Source organism: Cryptomeria japonica, chromosome 2 (assembly GCF_030272615.1).
Source record: "Cryptomeria japonica chromosome 2, Sugi_1.0, whole genome shotgun sequence".
In the NCBI taxonomy this organism is placed as follows: Eukaryota; Viridiplantae; Streptophyta; class Pinopsida; order Cupressales; family Cupressaceae; genus Cryptomeria; species Cryptomeria japonica.
Window position 1 is genome coordinate 304,993,715 of NC_081406.1, and position 21,222 is coordinate 305,014,936.

At 36.3% G+C, this 21,222-nt stretch overlaps 1 pseudogene; it reads right to left on the reverse strand.

Annotated features, from left to right (window-relative positions):
* LOC131075334 (protein DETOXIFICATION 16-like) overlaps window positions 1-21,222 on the reverse strand; it is a 47,998-nt pseudogene that overhangs the window by 22,188 nt on the left and 4,588 nt on the right.

Sequence of the window (21,222 nt, forward strand, 5' to 3'; positions counted from 1 at the left end):
GAGAACATACCTTCATTATTATGGTCTTCTTGGGCAAAGATTATGTATGATCAATAAAATTTATTAGGAATTTTTTGATAAGTGTTTTGTACAACAATATTCTATGATACACAGACTGGAAACAAATAAACTACGTAATGTTGCAAAGTTTTTTCCCACTTACTTGGCACAAATGCTCTTCCATGGCATTGTCTTGCTTATATACATCTAACAGAGGAAGATACTACTTCCTCTTCCCGTATTTTTATAAATATTTTCTTCCAGGAGCTGGTAGAGCAGCTTGGTATATTCTTGCTTAATGAAAGGTTGAACGATCCAGCAATTCAGGAGTCTTTTGTTTCAATTTTTCCAAAGGACAATCCCAAAAATTCAGGATTTGCTATCAATTTCTTTACTTCTATTGGTCTTGGTGGTATCACTGAGATTTTACGTGAGTATTTGAAGAATATGCCAAGGCTTATAATGCAGCAGCAAAAGTCTATTCCTAAGTTAGATGAATCTACCTCTAATGATGATTCTTCTAGTTCATCAGGTTCGTCAGATTCTGATACGTCAGACTTAGATTTTGAGAGTGAAACTGACAGTGAGAGCAGTAAGGAGTCACCAAGAAAGAAAAATAATTCAAATCATGACAATGAGTATGAAAAAACAAGAAGAAAGAAAAGGGCGAAGGCATCTAACTCAGAGGATGAAAGTGACAGTGAAAAAATCAGAAGGAAAAAGAAAAGGAATTAAAAATCTTTCTAGTCAGTTATTCAAGGCTCTAGTAGACACCATTTTCCTAGACTGTGACAAAAAAAAGAATCACTCCCAAGTGCTTTGGTTTTATAATAGATGATTATAAGATGCTACAATGTTGTCTTATGTATTTTAATAGCCCTGGGTTTTAGAGTTCTATACTTGACAGGTAATGGATAAACAATGTTAGGAGGAGAAAATATTGAAGGCCAAGTGCAGATTGTGATAATACTAGATCAATGAATCCTGTTATTCATTGAGTATTTCTTGTTTTTCATGTTGTGTTATGTACCATAAGCAAACTAGAAATTTAAATTCAATAAGATGCTTTGTGCCTAGATATTACTTTGAAAATGTCTTCTGTATCTCCCCATGGATTTGGGTATATGCTACTGCCTGGGTTTTGTCTCTTTATTGTCTCCTTGATGTCAAATGCTATCCATGAGCATACATATGACATACCCAATGTATGAAGACCTTGAGTAATCAAACAAACCTTATATTTCTCATCAATCAAACTATAATGCCTATTCCTTCTATAGATGGTCAGGTTTTGCATTGAGACCAGTATAATCAGTACCATTTCAGCATTGACATTGTACCCAGTATTGATTTGATACCCGTGTTGTGAATGAGTAAAGAAAATAATTGATCCCTGACAAAAATTCCTTAAAACTGATAGCTTTATTACCTTTCTAGTTACAATTGTTGAAAGCTAGATATACTCACTTTTGGATTATGATAAATACCAAAATTGTAATATTAATCTTGTAATGATATAAAATATTCTGGGATATAATCTTCTGTTTGCAGGAAAGATACCGCACCTGCCTCCGTACAAAAGAAACAATCAGACATAAACCCATCAGGAAGCATGAGTTTTTGCATATAAGCTCGCCCAAATATTTTATAGTTATTTTTCATCAAGATTCCCTCAGGAGTTGGCATATCCTGCTTCCATACTTTAATTTGTTTTCTCAAAGGACAATCCTAAAAATCCATGCATTGCAAACAACTTTTTACACCTTTGTTGGTTGTGGTGGCGTCATAGAGAGTTTACATCAATAAATGAAGAACATGCCAATGCTTTAATGTAACAGTAGAATTCTATCTCTTATTCAATATCTCTAGTGAAACCCCCATGATCTTTTGTTGGAGTAGAATTTGTTATATTCTAGAAAGGGTCTTGTCCTTTATTGATGGGATATTCATCTACCTCAAGAAATAACTGTTCTTTTCTCCAACAAGAAGTGGAACTAAATGAAGATCTAGCACCATGAAATGAATCCTCAAAAGGATTACTATAGTTAGTTTTGGTAGATAATGATCTGGGTAAAATACTAATGTGGCTTTAGGAAACATTATGTGCTAGCTTAGCATACTCTAACAACTTTGGTGTGACATGCTACATCCAATTAAGTCTCCATCGGTATCTCTATTGTGTTTATGATCTCTATAATATAGCTAATATGCGATATCTAGATTTATGATCTCTATAATATAACAATCCCATAATTATGTTTTCATGCATCTATACCACAACACAAACATCATGCTAGTGTTCAGCCATAGCTTTTGATATCCTAATTATAGAATGTGAAATATGCACATAACTATGAATAAAGATTAAGAAAAACAAAGAAAGATGCTTATTGCAAACATAAATGACTAATGGACAAGAATTGAATTCATTGTAGATAGGTTTGAATATCAAATTCACTTATTTAGTAACTCATGTACCTGTGGCCAACCATTTATCTCTTTCATAAATTAAACATTTATTAATAACATTAAATGGCTGAGTAATTATGTTTTAGTTGAAATTGAAAATAAAATATTTTATTTCAGGACAACTCACACTATTCCCTATCATATTTTAGACTCTTAGTTTTGTTAATAGTGGTTTGATGTCTTTGGAGCTGATCATTGCATTTCTTTAGTTATGTTTGCCAGTGTACTCCCAGCCTGTGCCAAAATGGGAGCTTTGGAACAGGGTACGGACATCCATCAAAGCATAAAAGATAGAGGAATTTTGTCAGATGTAGTTGCAATTGCTCTGTTAGACATGTAAGCAAAATGTGGAAGCATAGACAAGGCACAGGAACTATTTGACAGATTGCCTCAAAGAAATGTGGTTTCCTGGACTGCAATGATTGCCGGATATGCACAAAATGGATTTGTTGAGAAGGCTTTAGAAACTTTCAAGCAAGTGCAATCGGCAAGTGTAAAGCCAAATTCCATGACCATTGCTACTATCCTCCCTGCCTGTGCCAAAATGGGAGATTTGGAATAGGGTATGGAAATTCATCGAAGCATAAAGGATAGAGGAATTTTGTTAGATGTTGTAGTTGCAATTGCCCTGGTAGACATGTATGCAAAATGTGGAAGCATAGACAAGGCATGCGAACTGTTTGATAGAATGCCTGAAAGAAATGTTGTCCCGTGGACTGCAATGATTGCTGGATATGCACAAAATGGATTTGTCAAAAAGGCTTTAGACACTTTCAAGCAAATGAAATTGGCAGGCATAAAGCCAAATTCCATAACCTTTTCCAGCATCCTCCCTTCTTGTGCAAAAATGGGAGCTTTGGAATAGGGTATGGACATCCATCAAAGTATAATAGATAGAGGAATTTTGTTAGGTGTTGTACTTGCAAATGCCCTGCTTGACATGTATGAAAAATGTGGAAACATGGACAAGGCTCATGAATTGTTTGATATGATGCCACAAAGAGATGTGATCTCATGTGAACAATCAACATGCATGTATACGAGAGGAAGGGATTGCTGCGATAAAATTGAACGCTCACTCCTCAATCACAATTCTATGGTTTTACAAGGAGTGGATTCCTATAGGGTATTATGCATTCAGGGAACCACACCTTTGACTAGAAGCCATCCGACCTGAGATTGGATAATCAATATGAATACGAGATTGACCAATTTGCATTAAAAACTAGGGCAATTAACCACCACATGTCTCATTTCCTAACATCTTTTGCATAATAAAGGAATCTCTTGAATGGTATATTTTTTGCAACTTGAAATTAAGGTGAAGAATCTACCTCCTGTGCAGGATTGCAAGCAATGTCACAAATGCCTTCGACGTGAGTTTGATGTTGTTGGGGGTTGAAGTCACCATCGATGCCTATGTGGGATTGCAATGCATAAATGAATTGCCCTCTTCTTTTTTTTAAGTAATGGCCGCTGTCGTCAGAATTATGATGAACTCGAGCATTTTTTTGAAAAAAAGAAAATTTTCATTGCTAATGCCTTATTCGTCGAAACTAAATGGCAAATTGCCATTGGAATTACGACGAATTCGGGCATTTTTTCAAAAAAAAATCAAATTTGGCCACAATATACCTTCTTTGTTGGAAACCTTAGTCGAAAATCTAGTCCAAATGTATTAGTGATACTGTGATTAACATGGATATCTGGCAAACCAAGGAGATGAGTCAAACCACATAAATCAACCTAAGCCTACTCAACCTTAGATAAATGTCATACTAACGTCATGGTGGGAGGATATACACATCTAAAAAGCACAGGAGGTGATCGAACTTGCAAAAAACCCAATAACGAACATCAGTAAAAATTTCAAATGAGCCTAGAAGAGAAATAAAACATCACGCAAATCTAACTAAGTCAAGTGTAAAATCAAAATTTCAAGTTTAGACCCTAAAAAATGCTCACTGTTCCCCAAACGACAAAACACAGAGGGGCAGCATCTCGTATGAGTTAGGAATGGATCTTGTACGATAAAACATTCCCAAACGACAAATTATTACATTCCAAACAACAAAATGGTCTTTTTACAGACGTGTCGTACGAAACGAGGGTAGGATCCAAACGATAAATCTAATGCTCTCAAATGAAAAAAGAAAGTATGCTAGTTACTTGTACGAGACAGGATCCTGTCTCACACGATAAAACGTGAAACCCAACCCTTAACATGCGAAAAATTGAAAATTGAACAAAAAAATTCAAAATTGAAAACATAAAGAGGCTTAAGATAGATCACTTACCGCTGGCTCATAGTTTTGGGGTCAATTATGTCTTCTCTGGCACTCGAATCGATGCTCATGGGTAGGGACCACCATTTTTCTTGCAGAAGGCTTTTTGAATTTTCAAACTTGGAGAGTTAAAATGATTTGAAAATGACACTTTTGTCCCATATATAGCCAAAATCCTAAATTTTCAACTTGCTCCAATGGACATGAAAATTGTACCCTTAGCTAATTAGACCATTCTGATTCCATTTTCGGGATCGAAATCAAAATTTGAGATCATTTTGCTAGTCAATTTCACAATTTGGACCACTTAGCACTCTTTTCATCAAAAGCTCATTCTTTCTTCAAATTGCGCTCAATTTCAACGCTGAATCTTAATTCAATTTCATTCTACACATCAACTCTACAAATCAACTCTACACTTAATTTCTGATCAATCAACGCCGAATTTTTTAAATATTCTTTAGAATCAATTTGTGCTCAAATAACTTATTTTCGCTAGTAATCGCCTATAATCAAGTACCCTCGCTATTTTTCGATTTCGCTCCTGAGGGGGCATTCTCGTGACCTTATGACCTTATATCTTCATAGTCAAGAAATTGTTTCAAATCTTCATCAAAAGTCGAGCAAAATCTTTTCAACTAAAGAAAATCAATCAATCCTTATTACTAAGGGGCATCTCATCTTCATCGCTTCACATCAAGTTGAGATATCTTGATCATCTGAATCGAATCAATTGCTAGGGGCATATCACTTTCATCGCTTCAAATCAAGCTAATATTTGTCTTTTTCTGAATCAATCTCTTAACGTTAATTAGTTTTATCACTTTACATCAAGCTGATTATTCGTTTAAACTCAATCAAAAGTTTAAAGAGTATCTTTGATCACACTCAATCTAGGCAGGTGTTCAGTATTCGTTTCTTGATCAAGCTAGACAGTTTATTCTTCACTCATCGTATCTTGATCAATCAAGTTCAAGATAGATTTTTATCTTCACTTGCTGTGTCTAGATCAATCAAGTTCTAGATTAGTAAGACCCGCTTCTTGATCAATCAAGTTCAAGTTCGGTATCTTTTGTTTTCTAGCATTCCTAAGTTCAATCAAGTTCGGGATCGGTATTGCTTTGATAAGACTTCATTCAGCTTTGTCGTTTCGAATCAAGCTAAACACCTTGCTCTTCATCTAGTTTGTGATCAATCAAGTTCAGAACTGACATTTCCTAGACATCACACATTCTTTGAACCAATGCACTGCTCGCACATTAATTCAAAGAAGGGCAAATGTAATACCCTAAAAATGGTCATCTAAACCATGGGCCCCTAATCTCGACAACATCACCAAGGTCCTAACCAAAGGTAATTAAATCAATCTTGAACACATAATTAATTCTTTAATCATCAAATATCACATGGCAAATCAATTACTCAATATTAATTAAATATATATTTAATTAATTAAATCATTTCCAAGAATATCATTTTGATCAATTATTCTATTTTAATTTATTAAATATCCTTGTATATTTAATTAATTAATAAATTTGCCATTTAATCATGCAAAAGGAATTAATTTATTACAAAAGAGGAATTAATTACAAATCAAGAGTTGAATTGAAAATAAAACAAAAAGAATTGAATTGAGAGAGAAATCAAACTTGAGATATTATTTCTTTTTCTAAATTTAGAACTTGAAATCAGAAAAGCAATTAAATTGAATTAATGAATTATTCTCTAAAAATGGAACTCAAAGCTTTTCAAAAAAAGAAGTTCAGTTGCATTGAAAAGACTCTTTTCTTGACTAAATCAAATATATGCATGAAATTATCTATTTTTATTACAAATGCATGGAATTAATTTATTATTATTTCCAGTGCAACTTGAACTTCCTATCTAAATGCATTCCAATTAAGCTATAATTAGAATCTATCTCAAGGTTAACTGAATCTGATTTCTCAATTATTTTCAATTAATCCTAAATTGAGCTTTTTCTTCATCTCTCTTGTAATTCTCTATAAATTCAGTCTTCAGCTCTCATTCCAATTTACCCCAGAGATATTTGAGAACACGCTTAGAGATTATTATCATGCTAATTTCGCTCTGGAGTCATTGAAGATCATTGTGTTTTTTTAGATTGTTTGCATCCATTATTGCTTGAATCCATATTTGCTTGAATTGATTATTGTAGACACCTAAAATTGTCCTGTCTAATTAAATAAATATTTTATTTATTTAATTATTTTAAGCCTAATTCATCTATTAATTAAATAAATCTTTATTTATTTAATTAATTCATTTATCCTCTTCTAGCCTTATTTCTCATTTAAATAAATACATTTATTTATTTAAATTATCCTTTTCCTAAATTAAATAAATATCTTATTTATTTAATTGATCTCACTCCTATTAATTAAATAAATCTTTATTTATTTAATTAATTTATTAACTTTTTCTACCCATGACACATATCATTCATCTCTTAATTCATACACTACCTACCCCTTTCATTATTTTATTATTTCTTTTACCTACCCTCTAATCAGAGCCGACCTCCTTTTACACCTCTCAATCTTATCCCTCCATTTCATATAGTGTCTTCTATATAAAGAGATGCTTCCTTCATTATCAAACCCTAATCAATCATCCTAATCAACTTAACTACTTGATCAATCGACTACTTGGCATATGTGATCCTACTTGCAACCACATTTCCGTTCTTTGTTGAGCTCTTGTGCACACATAAAATCTGAGAGCAAATATATCAAGCAAGATCAATGGAGATAAGAAAAATGGAGATCCAAACCCTATTGGACATGTGATGGTATAATCTTTGTGATTTCATTTGATTTGCATTGTCTTAGGTAATCTTCATATGTTATGGTGGATCTTTGTTGTTGTTAGGCTAGGGTTTTGTGGTTGAATTCATTTAGCCTTTCAATATCGTTATTATTGTTATCCATTTTCACCATATACATTTTGGCACGCCCCATGGGACATGGATTTTTGTTAGATCTGTGTTTTTTGCAGATTTTTCTAACCCTATATTGTTGTTTTGTAAAACAATTTGGAGAATAACCTTGTGCAGCTAGGGTTTTGGACACAAAATCAAGATCTTGGAGAGATTTGATCGTATCTCACAAACGGCTAGTAAATTTTGTACCAAATGTTTTTTGTAGGTTGAAGAAAGTATTAGGAGCTCTCAATACAAAATTCAGAATTTTTGGAGCACATTTTCATTTTCTATGATTTTTTTATGATTTTTCATAAAAAATTATTTTTGAGAGAAAATGAGAGAATTTTTCGGATTTTCTTACATTTTTGGAAATCAATCAGAATTATACACAGGATCTATTCTTTGTGATTTTAATTTTGATGCAAAATATTTCCCTAAAAATCAGATCTTTAAAAATTAGGGTTTTTCCTTATTTTGATTAGATCTCACAAACGGCTTCGAATTTTGACATCAAATTTTTTATGCAGGTCAAGAAAAGTATCAGAAGGAATCAATAAAAACTTCATATTTTTTGGATCAGTTGTTCAATTTATATGAATTTTTTATGATTTTCATAAAAAATTAATTTTGAGAGCAAATTAGTGAAGTTTTCAGATTTTCTTACATTTTTGGAAATCTCTCAGAATTATACATAGGATATGTTCTTTGTGATTTTAAATTTGATGCAAATCATTCCTCAAAAATCAAATCTTTGAAAATTAAGGTTTTGCATTATTTTACTTATATCTCACAAACTGCTTTGATTTGTTGCAGAAATTTTTTTATGTAGGTTTGGAAGACCATTAGGACTCTCCAATAAAAATTTCAAATTTTTTGGATCGATTTTGCATTTTATATGAATTTTTTATGATTTTTCATGAAAAATTAATTTTTGGAACAAATTACCAAATTTTTTGGATTTTCTTACATTTCTGGAAATCTCTTGAAATTTTACAGGTGTTTTTTTTAATGATGAATCGGATCTTTGAATTGGTCAACAAAACGCATTGTTGAAGGCCCCTATTTCACAAAGTCTTTTGGATCTAAAATTTACCTAACTTGTGTGCTTGCAGGAAGGGGTGATCATTTGAAACAATCCAAACTACTAATAAATCTTTGTTGCAGGTCCTTGGGAAGGGTTTTTGGATTTTTATTGTGTGCCTTATTTTCATAGACTAGCAAACACTTCAATTGGTGCACTAAAATTGAATCATTGTCTTTTGTGTCTTGAGCAATAGGCTCTTTTTGTTTAATCTTTAGAGGGCCTGTCTTCCCGTGTGGTCATTAAGACTACTAGTGAGAAGAGAATGACCCAAGTGGTAGCGAAGAAAACCCACCTCTTCCGAACCACTATAAACAACTGTATTCATGGTGAAAACTATGGATAACATGTGCTGATTAGTTCATACCGACACTATGTCTCCCCATAAACCCGTTTGATCAAATTTATTTGATTAGTTGTAGGGTGTAACCCCTATCGGATGGGAGCCTTCTGTATTTACAGAGTTGAAAGTGCCGCATGTATGGCCACACAAGCGAATGCCCTTACTAGCACCTTTTTGTTTTAGAAGCCCAAATCCTTCTAGTTGTTGGGGTAGGAGGTCGGACCTCTGGTAGCAGCCCACACACATATGGTTCTTAGTAGAGATACAAAGTTCGCTATGGGGTGTTTTCGTGGGGATTGATGCTTGGCTGACCCGAGAAGTGAGTGCCGAGGGTGGAGCCAGTGAGGTCAAGCATCTAAGTCTCCGCTCTGAATAGCGTAGCCTCGGGGGTAAAACCCATGTGGGATCAATAACTATTGTCTTGGCCAGCCATAAGAATTGTGCTTGACTTATTTTAAACATTCAAAACATTCAAGACCAAACAGCAAAACATTGTGTCTTTTGTGTCTTCAAGTGTATGCAAAACATTTTTACATCAAACAAAACACTTTTCTTGGAGTCATTTTGAGTCTAAACACTTGCAAACATTGAGTCCTCATCAACATTGTGTCCTCTTGTCATGAAAAATAGTCAAACATTTAGATTTGGTCACAACCAACAACTTCACAAATTGGAAAATTTTTACAGTCCAGCAAACAAGAGCAATCAGTTTCAGAATTCTTGAGCTTCCTAGGTTGTTTCTCCAGGTTTTTATCTAGCATTCAACTTGTCTTTGGGTCTCACAAAGTCCATCATTTCTTTACATCTTGCATTAAATTTACATTTGTCTAAACTTGAGTCAAAAGGTCACTTGCTTGTCCTCATCATATTTTGTCAACACACTACATACAACAACATTTTGCTAAGTGGTCCCTCATCAAGGTCTATCACCTTTGGGTCTCATTTAGTCTTACTTAGAGTCAAGGTCAACTTACCTCATCAAGAGAAAATATCCTCTCTTTGGAAGTCACACCCACTCTACTACATACATACTTGGTCTTACATTTTGGACATTACAAGTACACCTCAGATTCATTTACATTCCATCCAACTCTTGGTCTTCCATACTTTTTCCATTTTTCATCTAGTCTCACACATCCCGGTCAATACCTTGTTCATGGTTGAAACCCATCTTCAAAAATCTAGGAGAGAGACTAAAGAGGCTCAAGAGTTCGCAAACATGAGTTCTTATGAGTATGACAATGATATCTTTTTCAATTCTGATCATACTACATTACCTGACATGGATGCCTATAGAAACATTCCAAATGTTGAGAACATGGACACTACAAACAACAATGATACACACACTGATGATATGGACAAATTTTTAGTACATTCAATAGATGTGGAAGAATCCATTATGGATCCCCATTTCAATCGATTGGTTGAGGAAATAATGAGGAGGGATAGACAATACTTCTTACAAATGATGGCACAAAGTGGAGCCAAGATACCTCATGATTTTGACATGTCTCAAATAATGGAAAATCGACCTTTGCAACAACCTCACTCCAACATGGATCAAAGGAGGCCTAATAGTGGAGGCAATAGAAGACCACATCTTGTGCCCGAATCACCATCGTCTTTGTTTCAAAAAATAGAGATCCCACATACACATGGTCAAGCATGTGATACTCACCTTCGCAGACCATTATGGAAGTCTTATGCGAAGAAATATGCTCAATCACATATCAATGCTACGGATCAACCACCAAAGCAATTGGATATTCAAAGGCATGCTCAAAATTTGGACACAAGGAAACCTCGTGTCAAATTTGGGGGCAACACATTAGAACATGACATTCCTATAGAGTATGGTATACATGGACAAAATAGATATTTCGTTCCTCAACATGAATATATACCAAGTGGTCCATATATGCAGCATCATTACAAACCTCCTCCATATGAACATGTGTATGATCAATATCATCCATATATGCAACATGCTTCTCCTCCAATTGGTGCCTCAAGCATGGGGTATGGTCCAAGAAGTCGGTCTCCACCTAAGAATAATTTGGAGCAACAAATCAAGGACCTACAAAAGAAAATGGAGGACATAAATACACTGAAGCCAATTTACACAATGAGAGACATATGTCCTTATCCATTTGACAAGAGCATTCCAGTGCCTCCTTTTCCTACACACTTTGTGATGCCTAAATTTGATAAGTATAGAGGAAAAGGGGATCCTAAGGCACACATAAGACAATTTTTCATAGCTTGCATTGAGATAGAATTAGAAGAGACATATTTGATGAGATTATTCCCACAGAGCCTAGGTGATCAAACTATGGAATGGTTCTCCCAACTTCCACCTGGAATTAAGTCATAGGGTGACTTAGCAGAGGCATTTATTCAACATTTCTCCTACAACATAGAGACAGACATATCAGTCACTACTTTGTGCAACACCAAGCAAAAAGATGGAGAGTCTTTTTCATCATTTTTACAAAGATGGAGGAATCTAGCTAGCAGACGCTCTTGTGAAATTCCACAAAAACAAATGGTAGAGATGTTCACCCAAAATGTTAGCAAAGACATTGGCTATGATCTAAGGAAAGCTTGTTTGTCCACCTTCAAGGATGTCATTGAAAAAGGCTTAATGACAAAAAAGGTCCTAATTGAACAAGGAGTCATTAAGATATTCAAGGAAAACAAAGAGGACTTTAAAGGAAAAGACAAGCCAAGATTTTAGAATAAAAACAAGAACACAGTCAATGATGGTTTTGTTGATGCCAATACGATGTGACCCAAATCCATTTTTTCTGGATCAAATCAGGTGAATACTCAAACAACTTCTAAATCACGAAGGAAGTACACTCCATTGGGAGAAACACTTGAGTCAGTTTTCAAAAAGCTAGTGGTAAACAAGGTAATCACTATTCCAGATTTTCCTCCATATGAACCAAAGGTTAAACCAAATTGGTGGAATGATGATGAATATTGTGAATTTCATAAGAGCAAAGGTCATAAGACAGGAAATTGTCATCGACTGAAGAACATCATACAAGATCTCATTGATAGGGGTGACATTGAGATTGAAGGGCACTCATCCAATCAAGAACATGAGATTTTTAAGGACCATTCCCAAAGCATGACAAGGGAAAAGCTAAAGCCACAGATGACCAAACGAACTATACCATAGCAACCTATAACTATGATTTAACTATCAATCACATTTCAATGGACAATTACGTCTCTACCATTATCATCAAGGACAAAAACCCTGAGAATTCTACTTGGAGACCCAAGATTGTCCTAAAAGGTGTTGGATCTTCTCCCGAACCTACCTCTGAATGTCATGTTACAACCTGCCAAGGTAAAATCACTTTGCAAGGTGCTCCAGCCAAGAACACCGCTTCCTCATCAACAAAGCTTGAGTATGACCTTGTAGAACAATTAGGGAAGACATCCGCGCTCATCTCAATTATTGAGCTCCTATGCATATCCCCCACACATAAATCCATTCTTGACAAAATCTTGAGAGAAACTACTATTCCTATTGATCTGAACGTGGACCAGTTTCAAGCCATGATGGGATACCTTTCCATTCCACACTCCCTTACATTCACAGAAGCTGATGATGCCTCTGTAAGTCAGCCACATAATGCACCATTACACATTGAAGCCTTCATACACAAACATAGAATCAAATGAGTCCTGATAGATGGAGGAGCCGGTCTAAACATTTGTACATTGAGCACTATTAAACAATTGGGATATTCCGACAAAGCTGTGAATTCTACAAACAAAATTACTATCAAAGCATATGATGATGAAGAGCGTTCATCCAAAGGCACAATCACCTTACCTCTAAGAGTTGGGCCATTTACAAAGGATGTGGTTTGTCAAGTACTTGATCTTGATCTCACATACAACATATTGTTAGGATGTCCTTGGATTCATGAAATGAGTGCAGTCCCATCTACATATCATCGATGCATCAAGTTTCCACACAATGGAGTTGAAGTGACTATCAAAGCTGACCCAAATCCATTCATATATTGCAACAATCTATGACCTAGATCAGAAATAACAATCCCAGTCAATCGATAAGCTATTCCTTCTTCAGCATATGTGGATCCAGAATCCTTGAAAGCTTCTACATCAAAACAAGCAGAGCTAAAAGAAAAGTTCAAGATTAAAGACCTAGGATGTGGTGAGTATATCTTTCATGTTGATCAACTCCCACTATCTCCTAACACATTTTGTCGACAGGAACAATCTACAAGCAATATACAAGACCAAGGAATTGGGTGTGAACCACCTAGTGTTGTGGCTACTAAGTCTGAATGCAAATCTCCTCTAGTGGTGCAATCAACTCTTGATATCAATAGTCCTAAGAGTGGTTCCAATGAAGAATCTATTAACCGTATCACCAGCCCTCTTGAGAAATCACATATCTTTACCATTTCATCCACTCATTCCATTTGCACTCCACTTCTAGACTTGGATCAACAAGAATTACAAAAACCCTTACTCATTAGGGATTAAGAATCAAGCTTTGAAAAGAAAAATCTAAAAGTCAATAATAAAGAAAAGTCCTTTAGTCTAAATCAAAATCAAAAGCTATTGGACTCTAAAAAAATAAAAGTCAAGGATAAAAATCCCATGAAGAAAAAAGAACAAGAGATGATCTCCCCTAATATCAAAATAACTGGGGGCAAAAGTTCTACAATTTTAAGTCAAAACGTATACTTGTTGATCCTAAGTCTCTATCATGTCATGATACTTTCATTTCTTTTCACAATCATAAGCCTTCATCACTCATCTACTTGTTCCACACATCCTTTCCCTTCTGGTGATACATCATGGACCTTTAATGGAGCTTCCTTGAAGGACTTTGTTATCAAGGATGCCCAAACTTCTTTAGGTGATACGCATACGGGCCTACATAGTCCACACATTAGTAATTCTATCTCAATTCCTTTATCAAGGAAGACAGTCACTCAAGCTACACATCATTCAGTCAAGGAACAACGCAACTGCAATCACAAAGTCAAGCCTCGGACATTTGAGGTAGGTGATTTGGTTCTTAGAGAAAATCCCAAAAATTAGCAAGACAAAGAGAAGAAGGGAAAGTTCGAACCAAATTGGCTTGGTCCTTACATCATTACAACAACATATGGATCTGGGGCATATCAGCTCTCAACTACAGAAGGTGAACCTTTGGAGGATCCTATCAACAACATGCACCTTCGCAGGTTTTACACATAGCTCTTCAGAGTATCCTAATTCAAAAATACAAAAAAATAAAAAATTTCAAAAATACAAAAAAAATAAAATTATAAAACAAAAAAAAACATTACTTGGTGAAAACTTGGCAAATAGGCGCCTTGTGACACAAATTTTTTTTTGAAAAAATCAAAAAAGTAAAGAAAAATATTTCGTCCAACGGTTAAAACCACTTTGGTGGCACCCTGGGCAAGTACCATGGTGAAAACTGGGTCACCAATGCCATGCGTAGAGACATTGCTCCTCCCTCTTTCAGGATTCTCTTTCATCACTTCACTTTACACACACTCATGACCAATTCATCCATAATAAACTTACACATTCCCATCATGGCTTGTTATTGATCTACCTAAGATTGGTTTGCCATTCATAATAAACCTCCCTTTTCACTCCTTTCCATCCATAATAAATCAGCTCCTATCTATGGCTAAGGAAAATCCTACATCTAGTGATGGGTGTGGAACTAAGAACATCACATGTTTTGAGGAGTACAATTTCTTCCAGCTTCCTTCAGTTTATCCGCACACAATTCGCAATAAAGCAAGACTTGCATCGCCGATTCGTAATAAAGTTTCGTATTCTCCACAATAAAGTATTAGTTTCATGGATTTAGTCAGTTTCAAATGAGACACAACAACAACAATGGGCTTCAACAAATCAAATCTTTCAAGAGACTCAGACAACATATGTTTCCGTGCTATCTGTCCTTTTTGTGAAAGTAAACATTGTGACCACAATCAAATAAGACTTATACAAGTGACAAGAGACACTAAATTTGAGGACTACAATGGATGTTGGTGTCGAGTCTTGGTTTTCTTTTGATTTTATCTTTTGGTGACATGTCTTTTAGCTTTTCCAAGATGTCTCTGACTAGAGATTTTATCTCTAGGATGTCTTTGACTAGAAAGGCGAGGATGGGGTATCGTCACCTATTTGTATTTGTTGTCTGTGGATTGTCTCTTAGTAATGCTATGACTTGTCCAAGGATATGAGGACACTATGATTCTAGTATGAACTGGGGCATTCCTTGTTTGTGACTATCTTATCTCCATGCAAATAAGTACAATGACTTTCTGGGTCGAACATATGCCTCGATTGTCATAACCTACTTGCCATAATAAAGCTCAATGATGATAACACACAAGAAGCTCTTTCACTTTCATATCTTCTATCTTCCATCCCCCTTTCTTGATTAATTTCCATCATCCTTCTCGAGTCCGCGCAGCCTGCTATCACATGACTGAGTATAATGACACACCAAAAACATTTGCATTTCATGTAGTTGCACCTGCATTACCACATATAAGCATTTCATACATACATATAGATATCACAACTGCATCACATCCTGCACACAACACCTGTTAGCACAATTTACATTTGTATTATCATATTCATCTGCATTTCATACATTCACATTTGCATCATGCATACACATATAAAACATAAAAGAACAAAAATATTGCATTGCATCATATACATATTTGCATCCATATCATAAGCATCACATCATAAAACATCTCATCACATAGGTACACATGCATATAGCTACTGCAAAGAAGAATCATCTCATATATATATAAAGTGTCATGATACAATGATGTCAAAATACATATGGCTACAATCACCCGAAGGTGTCTACATCATCATACAAAAATGATACAATACTGATACATAGGGAGCCCTCTATGGCTATGATGAACTCCCTCCCTTGGAGCTGCCTGGCCTCGATAGAATCTGAGCCCTCGAAGGACCCACCCCAGGATCATCCCTCCTGTCCCCTCTATCTGGTGGTGGTGGAGGACCCATAACCCCACCACTAGATTCCTGTCTCCTCTGGCTCCCTCCTATAGCTTTTGCTGTTCGCGATGGTCTATGGAAGCTCCTCACCCACTGATCAGCTGGCACTGCACCATAATAGAGATCCCACTAGTAGGCAATCTCCTCCCCTGCCCATAGGACGTAGGCATATCTAGCCCCTGTGTCCTCTGCTGCCTGCCTCCCAACCCTCAATGCTATCTCAGCCTCTATGTAGCACTGAATGGCCTGATCCCGCTCCTGCTCAGTATCTCTCAACTGCCTCCTGAGTCTATCCCTCTCCCTCTCCAGGTCCTGGATCTCATCTGCCTGTCCCTAGCAGATCTCCCTCAGCTCCATCAACTCATCCTCCTCTGCCTCAGCCCCTTGTGGCTCTGCCTATGGCTCCCCCTGTACGGGTGCCTACCCCTGTGCCTATGCCTATACTAGTGCCTGTCCCTGTATCTGTCCCTGTACCTGCACCTGTTTGGGACCCTGTGCTACTGGCACCTGTAGCAATAATCCACCGCGACCCCTCTCCACCCTCCCTCCATAGTGCCACCCTCCTCTCTCCAACTGCCCCCCTCCTCCTCCGTCGGCCTCTACCTCCATCATCTCCATCATCATCGCCATCCCCACCACCATCTCTATCTAGTAGCTCTCCTGGATCTGTCAGGTGGGGGAATGGATGCTTGGCCCAATATGCTGTGTACTCGGCATCCATGCCAGCATCCTCGATCTCTGGCCACATGTTCTAGGGTAGGGGCATCATCTCTACTAGTTGTTTAACAGCCTGATCATATGATAATAAGGGCCCAAATTGCACCTGATCCCTGATAGTCCATGCATACATGCCTGAACCCCATGGCATCCATTGGATCACACCAAACTGCCTGCCCACCCTGTCCACTAGTTGCCTCTCAAGTACATAGGGCATTCGCCCAATAAGATACCTGCTTCGGAAGGTGTAGGGAAGCTCTACTGCACCATCCTCCCATTGCTCGCATCCTAGGTATGGCCTCCATATAACCATATCAATATCATCAATAACTCGCCGCCAATGCTCTAACCTGCCAATTCGTGGCTGTGAGGTGATCATGTCGTATAAGTGTACGAAACTGCACCTGTGACCTCTGCCCTTGAAATATATCAGTCTCGTCACTAGTAGATGCTCATAGGCCCACACCTGAAACAATGTGACCCCGCAGCCCAATCCCACTGACCCATGGTACACAAATTGATGCAACTCATAATAGAGGTGTGCCAGCACACACGGTCCCCAGGCATATCTGGTGTGCTATGTCACCAGTGTCTCCAATGCACCTCCCCAGCCCACAGCCAACCCTCGTGTCGCTTTATCAGAACACAAGAACCCACTGATTGCTCCTCTTATCACTGCTGGCAGCGCTAATTCTGTAGCTGTCATGGTGTCCCAAGCCACATGTCCTACCCTCATCTCCAGTCTTAGGTCCCAGAACACTCATCTTAGGGCCTCCCTATCTCCATCTCGATCATAGAGAATCAGCTCCTCATCGATCGGTATCCTCAGAATCCTGTATACATCCTTGAGGGTGACTGTCATCTCCCCCATCGTTAAATGAAAAGTGCAAGTCTCGGAGTGCCACCTCTCCGCTAGTGCAGTTAGCAGTCCCATGTTCGCAAAAAACTTAGGCACATACAGAATATGTCTCAGACCCATAGCCTCAATAGCCACTCGGTCCTCGAAGGTCAGCTCAGGTCGCAATCTTTGTGTCGACGGGAATCTCTCCCGTGACTCCAACATAGGCAAATACTCCTGTAGTCAAGAAAATCAATCATGTCATTCATCATGGCATTCAATGTTCATCACAAAATGCTACTTTTCATCTAAATGCATATGGCATTCTATCCTAGTGACACTCCCTGTTCATCACAAAGTGTTGCTATCTATCTTAGTGACACTCACTGTTCATCACAAAGTGTTGCTATTTATCCTAGTGGTACTCCCTGTTCATCACAAAGTACTACATGTTATGCACTCCCTGTTCATCACAAAGTGCTGCTCACATTTGCACTCACTATTCATCACAAAGTGCTACTCATATTTTAGTACTCCTTGTTCATCACAAAGTACTATATCTTGGTACTCACTGTTCATCACAAAGTGCCTTGATCTATCTTATCCTAGGGCCTATGCTTGAGTGAATCCTCTTGAGTAGTTTCCTAATTGGCAACGTATGTTCTATCACAAAATTGTCAATCCTAGCCCTATTTGCAATCCTAGTCTTCCTTAGAGGACCTGCTTGAGTGTATCCTCTCAGCAGCTTATCCAATTGACAGTGTATGTTCATCACAGAACTGCCGATTTGACTTAGAAGACACAAATTCACATTTTTGGACACAAATGCATTTTCTTGACATAAACGTGCATTTGTTACATTACCTAGCATGCATTAATGACAACAATAAATGCATCAAAGTACAAGGAGGTTTTGTGGTACTTACTAGTTCTCCTACCTCTGCTGGCCTCTGGAATCGATGAACGCGATCGAATCTGTGAACCAAAGCCATCGCTGTTGATTGTTGCTGCTCTTTTCTCTCTCTGCACTCTAATCTCTTGGAGGTGTAGATGACAATGAGGATGTATTTCTCTCGTGGTCTATCTTATAGACTGCATTAGCCCTCGTTTTTCGAGTCAGTCTTCATTATCCTGTGACTCTGTCACTTTATCCGGTCAGTCCATTCTATCCCATCTTTCTTATCGAGAGATTGTTTGCGATCTTTTCAAACATTTTTTCATCCAATCTCTCGAGGGGGCATATCATTCCCATCTTGGGGTAACTTTGTATCTGTTCATCTTATCTTCTTTGAAACAATGCGACAAGCCGCATTGTCTCAAAGAGGGGCAAAATGTAGACACCTAAAATTGTCCTATCTAATTAAATAAATATTTTATTTATTTAATTATTTTAAGCCTAATTCATCTATTAATTAAATAAATCTTTATTTATTTAATTAATTCATTTATCCTCTTCTAGCCTTATTTCTCATTTAAATAAATACATTTATTTATTTAAATTATCCTTTTCCTAAATTAAATAAATATCTTATTTATTTAATTGATCTCACTCCTTCTATTAATTAAATAAATCTTTATTTATTTAATTAATTCATTAACCTTTTCTACCCATGACACATGTCATTCATCTCTTAATTCATACACTACCTACCCCTTTCATTATTTTATTATTTCTTTTACCTACCCTCTAATCAGAGCCGACCTCCTTTTACACCTCTCAATCTTATCCCTCCATTTCATATAGTGTCTTCTATATAAAGAGATGTTTCCTTCATTATCAAACCCTAATCAATCATCCTAATCAACCTAACTACTTGATCAATTGACTACTTGGCATATGCGATCCTACTTGCAACTACATTTCCGTTTTTTGTTGAGCTTTTGTGCACACATAAAATCTGAGAGAAAATATATCAAGCAAGATCAATGGAGATAGGAAAAATAGAGATCCAAACCCTATTGGACATGTGATGGTATAATCTTTGTGATTTCGTTTGATTTGCATTGTCTTAGGTAATCTTCATATGTTATGGTGGATCTTTGTTGTTGTTAGGCTAGGGTTTTGTGGTTGAATTCATTTAGCCTTTCAATATCATTATTATTGTTATCCATTTTCACCATATACAATTATTGCTTGAATTATTTATCCATTATTTGCATCCATATAAGCTTAATATCATATAGATTAAATCTTTTGTCTTGCTTATAAAAATATGAGAGCAATCTTATACTCGCATCTTTTAGAAGGCAATTGGTCGCTTTGTTATGGTTTTTATTTATTGATTATTGATTACTAACCATGCATATAATGACTTAATTTAAGTGTTGTGCTTGCAGCTATAGTTCCACTTTTTCACACACACAATACGGATGTATATACTCTTTCTCTTGCATTTCTTGCCTGGCAATAAAACAACCAACGTTGTTAGTAAACAAAATAGGTGTATTTCTATTCAAAGCATTCATTGTGATGGCCGAATCAAAATAGATTTAGTTTCTCTGTCCTATACACCATCATTGCTCCAAAATAGATAAAGTTCATGTGTTCTTTCGTATGTATACTAATAATTGTTGGAATTTTTAAGTCCATCCTTAAGAATGGATAGAGTCATTGGAGCTACTCACTTGTTGTTCCCATTCTATACATAAAGTTATCGGGAACAGTAAAACTGTTTGTACAAAAAGGCCACAGGTAATTCCAAGCCAGAGTCCCTGAAATATCCATAAAAAATTGGTATAAGCAACAAATTAAAATATTAAGTATTCTTGTAAAAACTACATTTTGCCTCTATTCTTGTTAAGAGGAGACATTTGGAGGTTTCTTTCATATTTATTATTTTGGTATTTTTATTATGGTGTTATATGTTATAATAGTCAAATTTGTGATGGAAAATAGTTTGTGTGAAACATAGGTAATGAAGTGTAGACAATAAGATATAACATGAAATTAACTATATTTTTAGAGATGTGTTATTGTCAAGAAAAGTTGCCCTGGAAAATAGTTTGTGTGAAGCATAGTCAACAATTATGTGACAGTAAAATCTAGACAATAAGATATAATCTGAGGTTGGCTTTATTCGTAGAAATGTGTTATTGATCATTTATAATACAGCCAGTAAAGCTTGCGATGAAAAATAGTTTACATGAAGCATAGTCAACAGCTATATGGCAATGAAGTCCAGACAATAAGATATAATCTGAAGTAAACTCTAATCCTAGAAATATTATCATTTATAACATGGTCAAGTAAAATTTGTTATGAAAAATTGTTTGCGTAAAACAATTATGTGAAAATAAAGTCTAGACAATAAGATATAATATGAAGTTGGCTTCATTCTCAGTTTGAGAAATGAACAGATCATCATTCTCAGTTTTGCGCTAACTAAATTTGAATGTTTCATAGCATTACCTATAACAGGGAAAATAATTTATATTCTCAATGTCACTGAGAATGGTCTAGCC